This window comes from Schistocerca gregaria, chromosome 1 (assembly GCF_023897955.1).
Source record: "Schistocerca gregaria isolate iqSchGreg1 chromosome 1, iqSchGreg1.2, whole genome shotgun sequence".
NCBI lineage: Eukaryota > Metazoa > Arthropoda > Insecta > Orthoptera > Acrididae > Schistocerca > Schistocerca gregaria.
In genome coordinates this window covers 60,684,473-60,705,220 of record NC_064920.1, presented here as the reverse complement: position 1 = coordinate 60,705,220, position 20,748 = coordinate 60,684,473, and the positions used below count along the sequence as shown (strand labels likewise).

At 48.6% G+C, this 20,748-nt stretch overlaps 2 non-coding genes across 2 annotated transcripts; both read left to right on the top strand.

Annotated features, from left to right (window-relative positions):
- Positions 1 to 289: 289 nt before the first annotated feature.
- Positions 290 to 362, top strand: Trnak-cuu (transfer RNA lysine (anticodon CUU)). Its single transcript has one exon. It is a non-coding gene; the product is annotated as a tRNA-Lys (tRNA).
- Positions 363 to 6,386: 6,024 nt separating this feature from the next.
- Positions 6,387 to 6,459, top strand: Trnak-cuu (transfer RNA lysine (anticodon CUU)). Its single transcript has one exon. It is a non-coding gene; the product is annotated as a tRNA-Lys (tRNA).
- The last annotated feature ends 14,289 nt before the right edge of the window (positions 6,460 to 20,748 follow it).

Sequence of the window (20,748 nt, the reverse complement as noted above, 5' to 3'; positions counted from 1 at the left end):
TGCCGTCACCGCGAGTTTTGACTGGCACTTGCACATCTAAAACAACGTCGGAAAGTAACTCGTTCGGCTTTTGAGTCACATCAAGTATGTGTGTTAATTTTGACGCCACTAGCTCTGCAGGTTGTCATGCAATTCCTTTACCTCTCAGAAATGATTATGAAATAAAAGTGAAGTACGTGACGAGTTTGACGTTAGGAAAACATTAGGCAGCATGGAGAGTTTCTGTATGGGACCACCCAACCCAAACGAGTACTGTGTGACGTGCTAACCCGCACGTATTCACCGAGGCAGCCGGCTAGCTCAGTCGGTAGAGCATGATATTCTTAATCTCAGGGTCGAAGGTTCGAGCCCTTCGCTGGGCGGAACGGAATTTTGTTCCGCTGCAGATGTAAATTACCGTTTTTCTGATTAACGTGATGTAATGGAAATAGCAAGTTTTAACTTTGCCTACGTCTCTGTCAGTCGCAAGAAAACTGTATTTGAAGGTAAAGGTGATTTTGTAGACGTGTGTGAAAGACATGTTCTGAAATGCAAGTGTTTTTGTTTGGAGAGCACATCAATTACGTGTCAGATGTGTAGCCAAGCAGTAATAGATCGCCATAGCTGCAAATAGTAGTCGGTAATATGAAGTGTTGTCAGTTCATGTCTGATGACCCAGACGACCGTAAGGACGAAGTACGCAAGAGTACCGCTAGGCCGCGCCTCTTTAGCTCAGTGGTAGAGCACTGGTCTAGTAAACCAGGGATCGTTACTTCCCATCCTCAGGGGAGGAAGACGAATTTTGGAAATCAGATGCGCGTCGTGGCCGTATAGCAAACAGTATCTGTGATGACGAACAATTAGCGACAAGCGTTTTATTAAGAACTAGGCTCAGATGTGATTAAGGCGAATGCCGCAGATAAAGCATTTGCCAAAGCGGTACAGCATAAGGTGGGACGAGGCAGTCTGAATTACATTTTATAGATGAATTTCTCACATATCTCAGAGCCTCTCGCGGTCGCCGTCGTCGTCGTCGTCGTCGTCGTCGCCGCCGCTTCTGCAGAAGTAGCAAATGGCCATGGTAGCAAATGCGGCGAGGGACGCCCTGCCTTCGATTCCGAATGCACAAAGTGTGTGGTCTTGTTTCCCAGTCTATATTTGGTCGGTCTCGTAAGAGGTTGAATGTAACGTTTGGGTGGGAAAGAGCAAGGGGCAGCGGCTGTGTGGAACGAAAACACTATTCCTCAGGGGTGTGAGCGTAACGAGATGAGTCGTATACAAGTTATACTTGGTCGCTAGTGACCGTGTGACCGAATGGGTAAGGCGTCGGACTTCGGTTCTGAAGATTACAGGTTCGAATGCTGTCACGCTTGGTTTTTTTCCAGTTCTGAAAAAGAAACATACCGTTTTAATGTAGCAATTGAGCAGTACGAAACCGTCTGAATGTTTCTGTTGAGCATTTTCTGCTTGGAGATGCTCTTGAGCTCGAAACACACACAACAAGACCGGTGTTAACTAGCGAAATGGTCGGCAGAGTGCCGTCACCGCGAGTTTTGACTGGCACTTGCACATCTAAAACAACGTCGGAAAGTAACTCGTTCGGCTTTTGAGTCACATCAAGTATGTGTGTTAATTTTGACGCCACTAGCTCTGCAGGTTGTCATGCAATTCCTTTACCTCTCAGAAATGATTATGAAATAATAGTGAAGTACGTGACGAGTGTGACGTTAGGAAAACATTAGGCAGCATGGAGAGATTCTGTATGGGACCACCCAAACCAAACGAGTACTGTGTGACGTGCTAACCCGCAGGTATTCTTCGAGGCAGCCGGCTAGCTCAGTCGGTAGAGCATGATATTCTTAATCTCGGGGTCGAGGGTTCGAGCCCCACGCTGGGCCGAACGAAATTTTGTTCCGCTGCAGATGTAAATTACCGTTTTTCCGATTAACGTGATGTAATGGAAATAGCAACTTTTAACTTTGCCTACGTCTCTGTCAGTCGCAAGAAAACTGTATTTGAAGGTAAAGGTGATTTTGTAGACATGTGTGAAAGACATGTTCTGAAATGCAAGTGTTGTTGTTTGGAGAGCACATCGGTTACGTGTCAGATGTGTAGCCAAGCAGTAATGGATCGCCATAGCTGCAAATAGTAGTCGGTAATATGAAGTGTTGTCAGCTCAAGTCTGATGATCCAGACGACCGTAAGGACGAAGTACGCAAGATTACCGCTAGGTCGCGCCTCTTTAGCTCAGTGGTAGAGCACTGGTCTAGTAAACCAGGGTCGTGAGTTCCCAACCTCAGAGGGGGAAGACGAATTTTGGAAATCAGTTGCGCGTCGTGGCCGTATAGCAAACAGTATCTGTGATGACGAACTATTAGCGACAAGCGTTTTATTAAGAATTACGCTCAGATGTGATTAAGGCGAATGGCGCAGATAAAGCATTTGCCAAAGCGGTACAGCATAAGGTGGGACGAGGCAGTCTGAATTACATTTTATAGATGAATTTCTCACATATCTCAGAGCCTCTAGCGGTCGTCGTCGTCGCCGTCGTCGTCGTCGTCGTCGCCGCCGCCGCTTCTGCAGAAGTAGCAAATGGCCATGGTAGCAAATGCGGCGAGGGACGCCCTGCCTTCGATTCCGAATGCACAAAGTGTGTGGTCTTGTTTCCCAGTCTATATTTGGTCGGTCTCGTAAGAGGTTGAATGTAACGTTTGGGTGGGAAAGAGCAAGGGGCAGCGGCTGTGTGGAACGAAAACACTATTCCTCAGGGGTGTGAGCGTTACGAGATGAGTCGTATACTAGTTATACTTGGTCGCTAGTGACCGTGTGGCCGAATGGATAAGGCGTCGGACTTCGGATCTGAAGATTACAGATTCGAATGCTGTCACGCTCGGTTGTTTTCCAGTTCTGAAAAAGATACATACCGTTTTAATGTAGCAATTGAGCAGTACGAAACCGTCTGAATGTTTCTGTTGACCATTTTCTGCTTGGAGATGCTCTTGGGCTTGAAACACACACAACAAGACAGGTGTTAACTAGCGAAATGGTCGGCAGAGTGCCGTCACCGCGAGTTTTGACTGGCACTTGCACATCTAAAACAACGTCGGAAAGTAACTCGTTCGGCTTTTGAGTCACATCAAGTATGTGTGTTAATTTTGACGCCACTAGCTCTGCAGGTTGTCATGCAATTCCTTTACCTCTCAGAAATGATTATGAAATAAAAGTGAAGTACGTGACGAGTGTGACGTTAGGAAAACATTAGGCAGCATGGAGAGATTCTGTATGGGACCACCCAACCCAAACGAGTACTGTGTGACGTGCTAACCCACAGGTATTCACCGAGGCAGCCGGCTAGCTCAGTCGGTAGAGCATGATATTCTTAATCCCAGGGTCTAGGGTTCGAGCCCCACGCTGGGCGAAACGGGATTTCGTTCCGCTGCAGATGTAAATTACCGTTTTTCTGATTAACGTGATGTAATGGAACTAGCAACTTTTAACTTTGCCTACGTCTCTGTCAGTCGCAAGAAAACTGTATTTGAAGGTAAAGGTGAATTTGTAGACATGTGTGAAAGACATGTTCTGAAATGCAAGTGTTGTTGTTTGGAGAGCACATCGGTTACGTGTCAGATGTGTAGCCAAGCAGTAATGGATCGCCATAGCTGCAAATAGTAGTCGGTAATATGAAGTGTTGTCAGCTCAAGTCTGATGATCCAGACGACCGTAAGGACGAAGTACGCAAGATTACCGCTAGGTCGCGCCTCTTTAGCTCAGTGGTAGAGCACTGGTCTAGTAAACCAGGGTCGTGAGTTCCCAACCTCAGAGGGGGAAGACGAATTTTGGAAATCAGTTGCGCGTTGTGGCCGTGTAGCAAACAGTATCTGTGATGACGAACAATTAGCGACAAGCGTTTTATTAAGAATTACGCTCAGATGTGATTAAGGCGAATGGCGGAAATAAAGCATTTGCCAAAGCGGTGCAACATAAGGTGGGACGAGGCAGTCCGAATTACATTTTATAGATGAATTTCTCACATATCTCAGAGCCTCTCGCGGTCGTCGTCGTCGGCGTCGTCGTCGTCGTCGTCGTCGTCGTCGTCGTCGTCGCCGCCGCCGCCGCCGCCGCTTCTGCAGAAGTAGCAAATGGCCATGGTAGCAAATGCGGCGAGGGACGCCCTGCCTTCGATTCCGAATGCACAAAGTGTGTGGTCTTGTTTCCCAGTCTATATTTGGTCGGTCTCGTAAGAGGTTGAATGTAAAGTTTGGGTGGGAAAGAGCAAGGGGCAGCGGCTGTGTGGAACGAAAACACTATTCCTCAGGGGTGTGAGCGTTACGAGATGAGTCGTATACAAGTTATATTTGGTCGCTAGTGACCGTGTGGCCGAGTGAATAAGGCGTCGGACTTCGGAACTGAAGATTACAGGTTCGAATGCTGTCACGCTCGGTTTTTTTCCAGTTCTGAAAAAGAAACATACCGTTTTAATGTAGCAATTGAGCAGTACGAAACCGTCTGAATGTTTCTGTTGACCATTTTCTGCTTGGAGATGCTCTTGAGCTTGAAACACACACAACAAGACCGGTGTTAACTAGCGAAATGGTCGGCAGAGTGCCGTCACCGCGAGTTTTGACTGGCACTTGCACATCTAAAACAACGTCGGAAAGTAACTCGTTCGGCTTTTGAGTCACATCAAGTATGTGTGTTAATTTTGACGCCACTAGCTCTGCAGGTTGTCATGCAATTCCTTTACCTCTCAGAAATGATTATGAAATAAAAGTGAAGTACGTGACGAGTTTGACGTTAGGAAAACATTAGGCAGCATGGAGAGTTTCTGTATGGGACCACCCAACCCAAACGAGTACTGTGTGACGTGCTAACCCGCACGTATTCACCGAGGCAGCCGGCTAGCTCAGTCGGTAGAGCATGATATTCTTAATCTCAGGGTCGAACGTTCGAGCCCTACGCTGGGCGGAACGGAATTTTGTTCCGCTGCAGATGTAAATTACCGTTTTTCTGATTAACGTGATGTAATGGAAATAGCAAGTTTTAACTTTGCCTACGTCTCTGTCAGTCGCAAGAAAACTGTATTTGAAGGTAAAGGTGATTTTGTAGACATGTGTGAAAGACATGTTCTGAAATGCAAGTGTTTTTGTTTGGAGAGCACATCAATTACGTGTCAGATGTGTAGCCAAGCAGTAATAGATCGCCATAGCTGCAAATAGTAGTCGGTAATATGAAGTGTTGTCAGTTCATGTCTGATGACCCAGACGACCGTAAGGACGAAGTACGCAAGAGTACCGCTAGGCCGCGCCTCTTTAGCTCAGTGGTAGAGCACTGGTCTAGTAAACCAGGGATCGTTACTTCCCATCCTCAGGGGAGGAAGACGAATTTTGGAAATCAGATGCGCGTCGTGGCCGTATAGCAAACAGTATCTGTGATGACGAACAATTAGCGACAAGCGTTTTATTAAGAACTAGGCTCAGATGTGATTAAGGCGAATGCCGCAGATAAAGCATTTGCCAAAGCGGTACAGCATAAGGTGGGACGAGGCAGTCTGAATTACATTTTATAGATGAATTTCTCACATATCTCAGAGCCTCTCGCGGTCGTCGTCGTCGTCGTCGTCGTCGTCGTCGCCGCCGCTTCTGCAGAAGTAGCAAATGGCCATGGTAGCAAATGCGGCGAGGGACGCCCTGCCTTCGATTACGAATGCACAAAGTGTGTGGTCTTGTTTCCCAGTCTATATTTGGTCGGTCTCGTAAGAGGTTGAATGTAACGTTTGGGTGGGAAAGAGCAAGGGGCAGCGGCTGTGTGGAACGAAAACACTATTCCTCAGGGGTGTGAGCGTAACGAGATGAGTCGTATACAAGTTATACTTGGTCGCTAGTGACCGTGTGGCCGAATGGGTAAGGCGTCGGACTTCGGTTCTGAAGATTACAGGTTCGAATGCTGTCACGCTTGGTTTTTTTCCAGTTCTGAAAAAGAAACATACCGTTTTAATGTAGCAATTGAGCAGTACGAAACCGTCTGAATGTTTCTGTTGAGCATTTTCTGCTTGGAGATGCTCTTGAGCTCGAAACACACACAACAAGACCGGTGTTAACTAGCGAAATGGTCGGCAGAGTGCCGTCACCGCGAGTTTTGACTGGCACTTGCACATCTAAAACAACGTCGGAAAGTAACTCGTTCGGCTTTTGAGTCACATCAAGTATGTGTGTTAATTTTGACGCCACTAGCTCTGCAGGTTGTCATGCAATTCCTTTACCTCTCAGAAATGATTATGAAATAAAAGTGAAGTACGTGACGAGTTTGACGTTAGGAAAACATTAGGCAGCATGGAGAGTTTCTGTATGGGACCACCCAACCCAAACGAGTACTGTGTGACGTGCTAACCCGCACGTATTCACCGAGGCAGCCGGCTAGCTCAGTCGGTAGAGCATGATATTCTTAATCTCAGGGTCGAAGGTTCGAGCCCTTCGCTGGGCGGAACGGAATTTTGTTCCGCTGCAGATGTAAATTACCGTTTTTCCGATTAACGTGATGTAATGGAAATAGCAACTTTTAACTTTGCCTACGTCTCTGTCAGTCGCAAGAAAACTGTATTTGAAGGTAAAGGTGATTTTGTAGACATGTGTGAAAGACATGTTCTGAAATGCAAGTGTTGTTGTTTGGAGAGCACATCGGTTACGTGTCAGATGTGTAGCCAAGCAGTAATGGATCGCCATAGCTGCAAATAGTAGTCGGTAATATGAAGTGTTGTCAGCTCAAGTCTGATGATCCAGACGACCGTAAGGACGAAGTACGCAAGATTACCGCTAGGTCGCGCCTCTTTAGCTCAGTGGTAGAGCACTGGTCTAGTAAACCAGGGTCGTGAGTTCCCAACCTCAGAGGGGGAAGACGAATTTTGGAAATCAGTTGCGCGTCGTGGCCGTATAGCAAACAGTATCTGTGATGACGAACTATTAGCGACAAGCGTTTTATTAAGAATTACGCTCAGATGTGATTAAGGCGAATGGCGCAGATAAAGCATTTGCCAAAGCGGTACAGCATAAGGTGGGACGAGGCAGTCTGAATTACATTTTATAGATGAATTTCTCACATATCTCAGAGCCTCTAGCGGTCGTCGTCGTCGCCGTCGTCGTCGTCGTCGTCGTCGTCGTCGTCGTCGTCGTCGTCGTCGTCGTCGCCGCCGCCGCTTCTGCAGAAGTAGCAAATGGCCATGGTAGCAAATGCGGCGAGGGACGCCCTGCCTTCGATTCCGAATGCACAAAGTGTGTGGTCTTGTTTCCCAGTCTATATTTGGTCGGTCTCGTAAGAGGTTGAATGTAACGTTTGGGTGGGAAAGAGCAAGGGGCAGCGGCTGTGTGGAACGAAAACACTATTCCTCAGGGGTGTGAGCGTTACGAGATGAGTCGTATACTAGTTATACTTGGTCGCTAGTGACCGTGTGGCCGAATGGATAAGGCGTCGGACTTCGGATCTGAAGATTACAGATTCGAATGCTGTCACGCTCGGTTGTTTTCCAGTTCTGAAAAAGATACATACCGTTTTAATGTAGCAATTGAGCAGTACGAAACCGTCTGAATGTTTCTGTTGACCATTTTCTGCTTGGAGATGCTCTTGGGCTTGAAACACACACAACAAGACAGGTGTTAACTAGCGAAATGGTCGGCAGAGTGCCGTCACCGCGAGTTTTGACTGGCACTTGCACATCTAAAACAACGTCGGAAAGTAACTCGTTCGGCTTTTGAGTCACATCAAGTATGTGTGTTAATTTTGACGCCACTAGCTCTGCAGGTTGTCATGCAATTCCTTTACCTCTCAGAAATGATTATGAAATAAAAGTGAAGTACGTGACGAGTGTGACGTTAGGAAAACATTAGGCAGCATGGAGAGATTCTGTATGGGACCACCCAACCCAAACGAGTACTGTGTGACGTGCTAACCCACAGGTATTCACCGAGGCAGCCGGCTAGCTCAGTCGGTAGAGCATGATATTCTTAATCCCAGGGTCTAGGGTTCGAGCCCCACGCTGGGCGAAACGGGATTTCGTTCCGCTGCAGATGTAAATTACCGTTTTTCTGATTAACGTGATGTAATGGAACTAGCAACTTTTAACTTTGCCTACGTCTCTGTCAGTCGCAAGAAAACTGTATTTGAAGGTAAAGGTGAATTTGTAGACATGTGTGAAAGACATGTTCTGAAATGCAAGTGTTGTTGTTTGGAGAGCACATCGGTTACGTGTCAGATGTGTAGCCAAGCAGTAATGGATCGCCATAGCTGCAAATAGTAGTCGGTAATATGAAGTGTTGTCAGCTCAAGTCTGATGATCCAGACGACCGTAAGGACGAAGTACGCAAGATTACCGCTAGGTCGCGCCTCTTTAGCTCAGTGGTAGAGCACTGGTCTAGTAAACCAGGGTCGTGAGTTCCCAACCTCAGAGGGGGAAGACGAATTTTGGAAATCAGTTGCGCGTTGTGGCCGTGTAGCAAACAGTATCTGTGATGACGAACAATTAGCGACAAGCGTTTTATTAAGAATTACGCTCAGATGTGATTAAGGCGAATGGCGGAAATAAAGCATTTGCCAAAGCGGTGCAACATAAGGTGGGACGAGGCAGTCCGAATTACATTTTATAGATGAATTTCTCACATATCTCAGAGCCTCTCGCGGTCGTCGTCGTCGGCGTCGTCGTCGTCGTCGTCGTCGTCGTCGTCGTCGTCGTCGTCGTCGCCGCCGCCGCCGCTTCTGCAGAAGTAGCAAATGGCCATGGTAGCAAATGCGGCGAGGGACGCCCTGCCTTCGATTCCGAATGCACAAAGTGTGTGGTCTTGTTTCCCAGTCTATATTTGGTCGGTCTCGTAAGAGGTTGAATGTAAAGTTTGGGTGGGAAAGAGCAAGGGGCAGCGGCTGTGTGGAACGAAAACACTATTCCTCAGGGGTGTGAGCGTTACGAGATGAGTCGTATACAAGTTATACTTGGTCGCTAGTGACCGTGTGGCCGAATGGGTACATTCCGCCGCCAGCGGCCGTGCTGTGCGGACGTGCGGTGCGGCTGTTGCGGTGTTTACATCGTCGCTGCGAGCGGCCGGCGCTGTGTGGTGAGTGCGCGCTTTCTGCGTTAGTCATAGTTCACGATCACATTTTTAGATTGACATAATGGATCAGACAACGCGACGCGATACTTTGAAGTTGATTTTCGATCCGAACTACGCCCGACCGAAATCTTACGAAGTTGAGGCATTTATCGAAGAAACTTTTCAGATCAAAGTGGATGAATTAATTGGAATACACCTGTCGATTGTCAGTCCGACTGTGTTCCTTAAGTTATCCAGTTCTGACAAGTGCGACCAAATTGTAGAAGCATGTAGTGGGGTGGCAAAATTCAAACATTCAGACGGACACATAGGGCAGGTCACGGTTTCGCGTGCCGGAATGGGAATACGAAGGGTTCGAATCTTTGAGCTCCCCTTTGAAATAACGCCCGAGGAGATAAACAACAAACTGAGAGACTATGGCGCCATTATCAGCAATGTCGCCGAAAAATGGTCTAGCTTGCACAAGTATCCAGTATTAAATGGAGTCAGGCAATTTAAGATTGACATGCTGAAACATATCCCGTCGTATCTCTGGATTGGTGGATATAGAGCGATCATCATTTACGATGGCCAGCCGAGAACCTGCTCGGGTTGTGGTTCGACCCAACACGTCCGCGCGCAGTGTGTTCAACGGCGTGTGACGCAACTGCCGACTGGGGAGCGAGACCCGCCTAGTCAAATGGCCACGCTACCCGTGACGTACGCCGCCGCACTACGCAGTGACGTCGCCTCAGACATGTGTTTCGACACGGCGGTAGTTGCTTATGCCGACGTTCCCGATGGTAGCGTAGCCATGGATACTAGCAGCACAGAAGCTACAGGTCCAGCACACTCACAAGACGAGGAAACTGACAGGCGTGGAGAACAAGACCAGGCTAAGACGGCAGAAGAAGGCATGTGCAAATCACTCGAAGAAGTCGGGCAACACAAAGAAGATACGGTCGCCACGTCGGAGGATGATGACCAGCAGCCTACAACTGTTTCACCAAAGAAACGGAAGAAACGTCGAATAGCCCGTCAGGGAGCAGCAGAAATCGCGCCAATTCTGCGTGAAAAGGCGAAACAAATAGGCCAAGAACTGGCGGAGACGACACAGGCAACTCCTCCGGAAGATCGAACAACAAAAAGGAAGACTCGAAATGAGGACACTGACCCCAACCGTGGAATCCACATTCAAGACGGTACAGCTAGTCTGAAGGACCTTCCACCTGTACCCAACACGTACACGCGGGAAGTTACGTGCACGCGAGACTGGGCAGATGACATGGAGGAGCAAAGCCATGCTGCAGAGATGGCTGACATAGCACAACGTTCAGGACGGACGGCACCCGACCGTCGACAGGATGTGTCCACCCGGCAACAAACCACCATCAAAGATACTCGTGCGGCAGATGATGATGCCGACTTCTTCTAAGTGGAGCAAGCATCCACTTCCCTTGGCAAACAGTACCCCACCTGACACGGTATAGTCGACATGACGTCTTTACAGGCGTACAGAATTGCAATCTTGAATGTAAATAAAATTAGCAGCACCCTCAATCTGAGAAATCTCCAAGATTTTCTGTACGCCGCTGATATTGACATCTTAATGCTGCAAGAAGTAACGGCTATCCGTTTGGACGACATCACTGGCTACAACGCCGTCATCAATCCTGGCAATGACAATAGCCTCGGCACAGCGATTATGACTAAAGAGGGGATCCTACTTACAGACGTGGCGCAACTGCCTAACAATAGAGGTCTCGCTGTCACGATAAACAACACCAGGTTTATCAACATATATGCCCCGTCAGGAACCGGAAACAAGCGCCGCAGGGCCGAATTTTTCAAAGAGGACATCGCCCCCCTTTTCGCGGTGCGATTTGACCAAATAATTTTTGCGGGTGACTTTAATTGCGTGCTGAGTCCCAAGGATCAGACGCCAAATTTTAACAAATCTCTGGAGCTGGAGGACATCGTCAGAGACTTCCAACTGTTTGATACTTGGGAACTAAAACACGGTGATAGGCTAGGTTTCACCTATATCACCAGCCATTCTGCCAGTCGTATCGACAGAATTTACGCAACATCCAATTTAAGGAGACACGTTTTACAGTCCGAGCTATGGCCCACGATTTTCTCTGATCATATAGCGTACATATGTACGGTAAATTTAGAGAAACAAGGCACTTACAGGGCGAGAGGTCAGTGGAAGCTAAACGTTACTCATCTTTCGGATCCTGGATGTCACGCCGCCTTCCACACCACTTGGGCAGAATGTGAAAGGAAGTTCCACTTGTACGGCACGGCGCTGAATTGGTGGCTAAACTGCGCGAAGCCCGCAATAATAAAGACAATGAAAACTTACTCCCGTGAAAAAGTCGTCTGGCGGAAGCGGACAGTAGAGTTTTACTTCAGCTGTCTGAGAGACTTGTGCGTTCGTGATGCTACAGTCATAACAAATTATGGGCAAATCAACAGAATAAAAGCAAAATTGCTCAACCTGCAGAGACACCATCTCGAAGGCTGTAAAATACGAACGCGTTTGCAGAACGGTACACGAGAAGAAACAACATCGATGTACCACATTCTCCAAGAGAACAAAGACAAAAACTTAAAATTCTGACGGAACTCAAAACTTCAGACGGGAGACTCTTGACAGATCAAGCTGCAATACGAGACGAGATCCATCGACACTTTAGTGAATTGCTGGCCAATACACAGACAGATGAAACGGCGCAGCAAGCTCTCACTGCTAGGACGACAGAGCGACTCACTCCAGAAGAAGCTGATGTGCTCGCAGCGAGAATAACGGACGAGGACGTCGAAGATGCCATCTCGAAGAGCCCAAAGAACAAATCACCTGGACCAGATGGGCTACCCGCTGAATTTTATCAAACTTTTCGCGAACAAATAATTGCTAAATTGACACTCGTATGCAATGAAATACTAAATGCGGACACTGACCTTCCGAAGGAATTCTGTGAAGGTACAGTGGTCTTAGTCCCCAAAACACCAGGAGGCAAAACCGTGGAGAATCTTCGACCCATAACACTTCTCAATAGTGATTATAAAATCTTCGCCCGTATCATGATGCAAAGGTTCAATTATGTTATTCGTACAGTGACAGGAGCCTACCAGACAAGTGTAGGAAAGGACAGAACGATATTTCAGACCTTATGCGACTACAGAGACATTATAGCGATATCGGAAGCCTGCAACATTCGCTGTGCTCTGATGTCGCTTGACTTTGAAAAAGCTTTTGATAAAGTTAATCATTCGTACCTGCTCCGGTGTATGACATCCATGCACTTCCCCCAGAAAATTATAGCCTCCGTGAAAAACATACTGACGAATAGCACGTCAAGAATCAGTGTCAACGGACAACTCAGTCACCCGATCAATATTCAGAGTTCGGTAAGACAAGGTTGCCCAATGTCCATGACGCTTTTCGCGATTGCGCTTGAACCTCTCTTAGTATCTCTGACTCGGCAACTCCGTGGATTACGTGGATTACATATACACGGACAGAAGATCATATGTCAAGCCTACGCGGACGATGTAGGGGTACTTGTGACTGACGAAAGAGAGGTGGAAACAGTACTTGAAGTTGTGGCGACTTACGAAATGGCGTCAGGAGCTAAACTCAACCGCAATAAATCTGGTATTATGAATCTTGGTCGTGGTATAGAGATCAGAGCCGCTGGAAGTATCAACACTGTGGAAAAAATCAAATGCCTTGGAATAGAATATACGAGTAATATCCGCCGCACGGCCGCTCTCCATTATCGAAAATTACTTGCCACCTTACGGGCAAGCATAAAACAACACAGCTTGCGTAATTTAAACGTAATACAAAAAGTGCAACTGGCCAATACATACATCACTTCCAAAGTCAACTATGTTGCTCAAGTGCTGCCTCTGCCACGAACCATTGCACACCAAATGCAAGCAGCGCTTGGTTATTTTGTCAGCAGAGGTCAGATATTTAAGGTTTCATATGATACCTTGACGCTACCGACACGCAATGGAGGGCTACAACTGACAGACATCTACCTTAAAGCGCAAGCGCTATACGTTAGCAAAACTTATAAACAGTGGCAACGATCACCGCGGACCTTAGTGGCTCATCTCTTACGTGAAATCACCCCAGTCAGCAGAGATCCACCAATCGATGTGCATCACATCTCCCACGAGCTGTACCACTATAAACACTTTCTGGTGGAATACAGCTATGTACGCCATAGAATACCGGAGAAGGACATATATCGGGTTAAGGAGGTTTACAACACCTTGCTGGAAGGAAAATTGCGCAATCGAATAGAAAACAAGTTTCGACATTATAATTGGAAAAACATATGGGATAACATATCTGACCCCCATCTACCATCCAATGTGCGATCGACGTGGTACCTCGCAGTCAATAGAAAAATCCCAACCAACTCCAAACTGCACGCGATACGTCTGGCACACACACCAAACTGTTCCAGCTGCAATGTCGTCGACACTGCAGAACATTGCTTCGTCTGTGAAGATGTGAAAGACGTGTGGAATCTCTTCAGGCAAAAACTAGCACATGTGCTACGTACGTCACCTAACACAATTTCACCGACACACGTCCTTCTGCCTGATGACGTGCCATATCCTAACACTAAAAAAAGGTCAGCCAACTGGCTCAAAGGACTGACAGTCCATTACATCTCAACGGCTATGACGAAAAGTGAAGCAGATTATTGGATGTACCTGATGACAGAACATCAAAAGCTCGAACGACAAATGAAATACAAAGACAACTACGCAAATTTCTTGAACCGAACATTGTCTCACCGACAGAGCTGAAGAACGATCAAACGACATGTTGTTCAACCTCAGAATTCCTTTTTTTTTTCCTTTATGAAATTATCTATTAAGCTTCTCATTCATTTTACGCCAACAAGGTGGCTATTACGTTTACCCTTCGCCCTCGTGTCGCAGCACTAATAGGTTGCTGACACACCCATGAGAAGCCATCAGGCTGAAGTAAGCCTGGCTCTAATATAAAAATCGCTCCCACTCAATAATGGAAGAATGTAGCGGAACTATTTCCTTTCCATAACCCCAAAAGAAGGGATTTTATTTACTTGTATACATTTACTTCGTTACTCACCTATCTCATATGGACCAAAAAATAATAAAAAAGAGAAAAAAATGGGTAAGGCGTCGGACTTCGGATCTGAAGGTTACAGGTTCGAATGCTGTCACGCTCGGTTTTTTTTCCAGTTCTGAAAAAGAAACGTACCGTTTTAATGTAGCAATTGAGCAGTACGAAACCGTCTGAATGTTTCTGTTGACCCTTTTCTGCTTGGAGATGCTCTTGAGCTTGAAACACACACAACAAGACCGGTGTTAACTAGCGAAATGGTCGGCAGAGTGCCGTCACCGCGAGTTTTGACTGGCACTTGCACATCTAAAACAACGTCGGAAAGTAACTCGTTCGGCTTTTGAGTCACATGAAGTATGTGTGTTAATTTTGACGCCACTAGCTCTGCAGGTTGTCATGCAATTCCTTTACCTCACAGAAATGATTATGAAATAAAAGTGAAGTACGTGACGAGTGTGACGTTAGGAAAACATTAGGCAGCATGGAGAGATTCTGTATGGGACCACCCAACCCAAACGAGTACTGTGTGACGTGCTAACCCGCAGGTATTCACCGAGGCAGACGGCTAGCTCAGTCGGTAGAGCATGATATTCTTAATCTCAGCGTCGAGGGTTCGAGCCCAACGCTGGGCGGAGCGGAATTTTGTTCCGCTGCAGATGTAAATTACCGTTTTTCTGACTAACGTGATGTAATGGAAATAGCAACTTTTAACTTTGCCTACGTCTCTGCCAGTCGCAAGAAAACTGTATTTGAAGGTAAAGGTGATTTTGTAGACATGTGTGAAAGACATGTTCTGAAATGCAAGTGTTGTTGTTTGGAGAGCACATCGGTTACGTGTCAGATGTGTAGCCAAGCAGTAATGGATCGCCATAGCTGCAAATAGTAGTCGGTAATATGAAGTGTTGTCAGCTCAAGTCTGATGATCCAGACGACCGTAAGGACGAAGTACGCAAGAGTACCGCTAGGCCGCCGCTCTTTAGCTCAGTGGTAGAGCACTGGTCTAGTAAACCAGGGGTCGTGAGTTCCCATCCTCAGAGGAGGAAGACGAATTTTGGAAATCAGTGGTGCGTCGTGGCCGTATAGCAAACAGTATCTGTGATGACGAACAATTAGCGACAAGCGCTTTATTAAGAATTACGCTCAGATGTGATTAAGGCGAATGGCGCAGATAAAGCATTTGCCAAAGCGGTACAGCATAAGGTGGGACGAGGCAGTCTGAATTACATTTTATAGATGAATTTCTCACATATCTCAGAGCCTCTCGCGGTCGTCGTCGTCGTCGTCGTCGTCGCCGCCGCCGCTTCTGCAGAAGTAGCAAATGGCCATGGTAGCAAATGCGGCGAGGGACGCCCTGCCTTCGATTCCGAATGCACAAAGTGTGTGGTCTTGTTTCCCAGTCTATATTTGGTCGGTCTCGTAAGAGGTTGAATGTAAGGTTTGGGTGGGAAAGAGCAAGGGGCAGCGGCTGTGTGGAACGAAAACACTATTCCTCAGGGGTGTGAGCGTTACGAGATGAGTCGTATACAAGTTATACTTGGTCGCTAGTGACCGTGTGGCCGAATGGATAAGGCGTCGGATTTCGGATCTGAAGATTACAGGTTCGAATGCTGTCACGCTCGGTTTTTTTCCGGTTCTGAAAAAGAAACATACCGTTTTAATGTAGCAATTGAGCAGTACGAAACCGTCTGAATGTTTCTGTTGACCATTTTCTGCTTGGAGATGCTCTTGAGCTTGAAACCCACACAACAAGACCGGTGTTAACTAGCGAAATGATCGGCAGAGTGCCGTCACCGCGAGTTTTGACTGGCACTTGCACATCTAAAACAACGTCGGAAAGTAGCTCGTTCGGCTTTTGAGTCACATCAAGTATGTGTGTTAATTTTGACGCCACTAGCTCTGCAGGTAGTCATGCAATTCCTTTACCTCTCAGAAATGATTATGAAATAAAAGTGAAGTACGTGACGAGTGTGACGTTAGGAAAACATTAGGCAGCATGGAGAGATTCTGTATGGGACCACCCAACCCAAACGAGTACTGTGTGACGTGCTAACCCGCAGGTATTCACCGAGGCAGCCGGTTAGCTCAGTCGGTAGAGCATGATATTCTTAATCCCAGGGTCTAGGGTTCGAGCCCCACGCTGGGCGGAACGGAATTTTGTTCCGCTGCAGATGTAAATTACCGTTTTTCTAATTAACGTGATGTTAAGGAAATAGCAACTTTTAACTTTGCCTACGTCTCTGTCAGTCGCAAGAAAACTGTATTTGAAGGTAAAGGTGATTTTGTAGACATGTGTGAAAGACATGTTCTGAAATGCAAGTGTTGTTGTTTGGAGAGCACATCGGTTACGTGTCAGATGTGTAGCCAAGCAGTAATGAATCGCCATAGCTGCAAATAGTAGTCGGTAATATGAAGTGTTGTCAGCTCAAGTCTGATGATCCAGACGACCGTAAGGACGAAGTACGCAAGAGTACCGCTAGGCCGCGCCTCTTTAGCTCAGTGGTAGAGCACTGGTCTAGTAAACCAGGGGTCGTGAGTTCCCATCCTCAGAGGAGGAAGACGAATTTTGGAAATCAGTTGCGCGTCGTGGCCGTATAGCAAACAGTATCTGTGATGACGAACAATTAGCGACAAGCGTTTTATTAAGAATTACGCTCAGATGTGATTAAGGCGAATGGCGCAGATAAAGCATTTGCCAAAGCAGTACAGCATTAGGTGGGACGAGGCAGTCTGAATTACATTTTAGAGATGAATTTCTCACATATCTCAGAGCCTCTCGTCGTCGTCGTCGCCGCCGCTTCTGCAGAAGTAGCAAATGGCCATGGTAGCAAATGCGGCGAGGGACGCCCTGCCTTCGATTCCGAATGCACAATGTGTGTGGTCTTGTTTCCCAGTCTATATTTGGTCGGTCTCGTAAGAGGTTGAATGTAAGTTATGGGTGGGAAAGAGCAAGGGGCAGCGACTGTGTGGAACGAAAACACTATTCCTCAGGGGTGTGAGCGTTACGAGATGAGTCGTATACAAGTTATAATTGGTCGCTAGTGACCGTGTGGCCTAATGGACGAACAGTCGGCCTTTGGCTGTGGAGCGGTGCGTACGTCCCGGCCGCTCCGTATCGCGTTTCCGGGTGTGTTGTTGTTTACCGCGCCGGCGCGCTAGTGTTACGTATTGCCGTCACGTTCCTGACACACGATGGCTCTTTCGTATCGGAAAGCCACGATCAAGCTGCAGTTCGACACTACGTACTCTAGACCCAAGGCCCACGAAGTAGAGCGTTTTTTACGCGATGTGGTACATGTTGATCCTAACGAGCTGATCGGTATCCACTTATCTATTGTCTCCAGCGTCGTATATCTTAAGTTCACTGACGACGAAGCATGTGACAAACTTCTCAGACGCTCGACGGCAGGTTATCGGTTCTGCCACTCAGACGGAAACGTGGGTGTGGTGACGCTTGAACGTGCTGGATTGGGAATCCAAAATGTGCGCGTGTTTGAGCTCCCTTTTGAAGTTCCTGCGGATTTGGTCACCCTTGCTCTTCGACCCTATGGAACAGTTCTCGGCCACACGGCCGAAAAATGGAAGACCTTCGACACCTACCCTGTCCTTAACGGGGTGCGACAAGTCCGTATTGACCTGCATCGCCATATTCCTTCGTATCTCACGATCGCTGGTTGCAGGGCAATAATTATTTACGACGGTCAGCCGAGAACCTGCTCCGGTTGTGGCCAGACGGGACACATGCGTACCGAATGCCTGCAACGCCGTCTCGCGCAGACACCCTCGACCGACCAGATTCGTCCGTCGACACCGACCTCTCTGCCGATTACGTATGTTGCGGCGGCGAGACGGGAGACGCCAGCTGTATATGACGACCCCACTGTATTGGTGCGAGCTTTGGAGGACCCTGCAGTAGCTTCCACGGAGCCCCAAGCGTCTTTCAGTGCTGATGCTACTGATGTCCTTTCGTCGGACCCCGGCACACCGTCACAACCTCTCGCCGACGGTGCGATGGACGTTGAAGCACAGGATGCAGCGTCCTCCCCTTGCCCTACGTCGGAAACAGAGGCGCGGCAGCGTAAGCAGAAATCACCCAAGCGTCATAAGAAGCGGCGCAAGACAACCGACGACGTAGAACAGCCCGAGGCGACACCGCTGGATGACGAGGTGCCTCAACCGCTCCACCGCGCCGACACAGGCGACCCTACCGTCTCACACGGTTCGACGTCTTCTCCCACTACCGCTGGGTCTGGACCACATGGGGATGCGGGAGATCACCGCAGCTCCGACACCGGGGATGCACCCTTGCCTCCGTCTGCCTCTCGAGATCCAGTGGTGTCACCGTCCCTGGGCGACTGGGCGCAGGAGATGGAGTTGCAGGATGCGTTTCAGAACCAAGACGATGCACCGATGCCGATGGCACCGTCTACGCGGCCGGCGACAGACGCCTAGGACGGCATGAGCACCTCTCGTCGCTGCCTAGCACTTCGCAAGACCGGCGCTCCACGTCACGAATACTGCCCTCCTGTCATACCATGGTCACCTCCCGAGACTTGATGGACCAGGCATACCGCCTCGCCACGATCAACGTCAATGGCATTACATCTGATGTCAAGACCCGTATGATGAAGGATACGTTACGCGCTGTGGATCTGGACGTCGTTTTCCTTCAAGAAGTCCGGTCAGGACTCTGTCTCGATGCCTACGGATATGACGCATACACTATGCCTGCAGATGTGGGCGGCGGAGGTACGGCGATTCTACTGCGGGAAGGGATAATGGCCACTGATGTCTCCTATTTACCGTCGGCCCGGGGGGTCGCACTCACGATTGGTACAGTACGTCTGGTGAACTTATATGCTCCTTCAGGTACCGGCAAAAGGAGAGAACGGCGCACCTTTTTTGCCGAAGATATAGCCCCGCTCTTCCAGGGCAATACCGACCACTTGGAAGTAGGCGGCGATTTTAATTGTGTGCTCCGCCCATCCGACCAGGAGCCACACTATACCACCTGCCCGGCACTCCAGGCACTTGTACAGGACTTGGCCTTGTTGGACACCTGGATCATCCAACACGGCGACCGTCGAGCACACACCTACTTTACTAGTCACTCCGCGAGCCGTTTGGATCGAGTCTACGTCACCCGCGGCCTACGATCGGCCGTTGTCGACGTTGAGATGTGGCCGGCAGCGTTCACGGATCACCTCGCATATTTGTGTACTCTCACCCTTCCCCGCCAGCGCGTCCGCCGAAGTAGGGGTCCGTGGCGCCTCAATGTGGCCCTTCTTGATGAGATAAATTGCAGACGCGCAGTCGAGTCCACATGGAGCAATTGCCCCCGGCGTTTACCCGCCTACCGTTCTGTACTTCAATGGTGGTTACGGTGTGCAAAACCCGCACTGTGCCGAACATTAGTCAGCTATGGACGCGACCGAGCGCGCTGGTATACTGCGACTACTGATTTTTACTATACTGCGCTCCGCGAACTGGCTGTACAACCGCCGTCGCCAGAGCGACAATCAGCAGTACAACGCGTCAAGGCACAATTGCTTCGTATCAACGCCGTACGTCTTGCGGGTGTGCGGGTGCGAGCGAGGACGACTGATGATGTTCGTGGGGAACGACCTTCCCTCCACCATATCATTCAAGAACGCCGAAGACGCAAGAGGCAGCTCATTACCGAGGTTGAGACGGAGGACGGGCGACGCGTTGACGCACAAATGGATATCGTCCGAGCGTTCACACAGTCACATAAACTTCTTTACGAGAGGGAGTCCCACATGAATGTAGGGGTCAGGGAAGTCCTATCTGACCTACCAGTCTCTCGGAACCTACAAGATGATGCTACGCTCTTGTCGGCGGTGACTTTGGAAGAACTGCGAGAGGCTCTGTTGCGTGGCTCTCCCAACAAAACGCCTGGCCCTGACGGCCTCCCTCTTGAATTTTACAAGCGGTTCTCTGATCTCATGGGCCCAATGTGGGTCAGGATGTACAGTGAACTCCTGGACGCCGATTTTCAGGTACCATCTGACTTTACTGAGGGTCTCTTGATCCCTGTGCCCAAACCCGGCGGAGGCCGTCGCCCTCTTGATTTTCGCCCGTTGACAATGCTAAACACTGACTATAAGCTGTTGACACGCATGCTCCGTGAGAGGCTCAAACCTACAGTAATGGCGGCCATTCACACTGATCAAACCTGCCTCGGGGGCGACACTAATGTGTTTACGACTTTCAGCACCTATAGAGACGTGGTGGCGCTCATGCAAACTTGCCGCCTCCAAGGCGCTCTTGTTGCGTTGGACTTCGACCATGCTTTCGATCGCGTTAACCATGGTTTCCTGCGTGCTGTTATGGAACACATCGGTGTCCCGCGTCTGACGACGTCTGTTGTGCTTCGATTGATCCATGGGGCTGTCACGAGGATTATGATCAACGGCTGTCGGTCCGCCCCCATCCGTGTCAACAGGTCCGTCCGGCAGGGTTGTCCTCTTTCTGCCATGCTCTTCGCCGTTGCCCTCGAACCAGCTCTTCACGGACTACGGCGACGCTTAGAAGGACTTA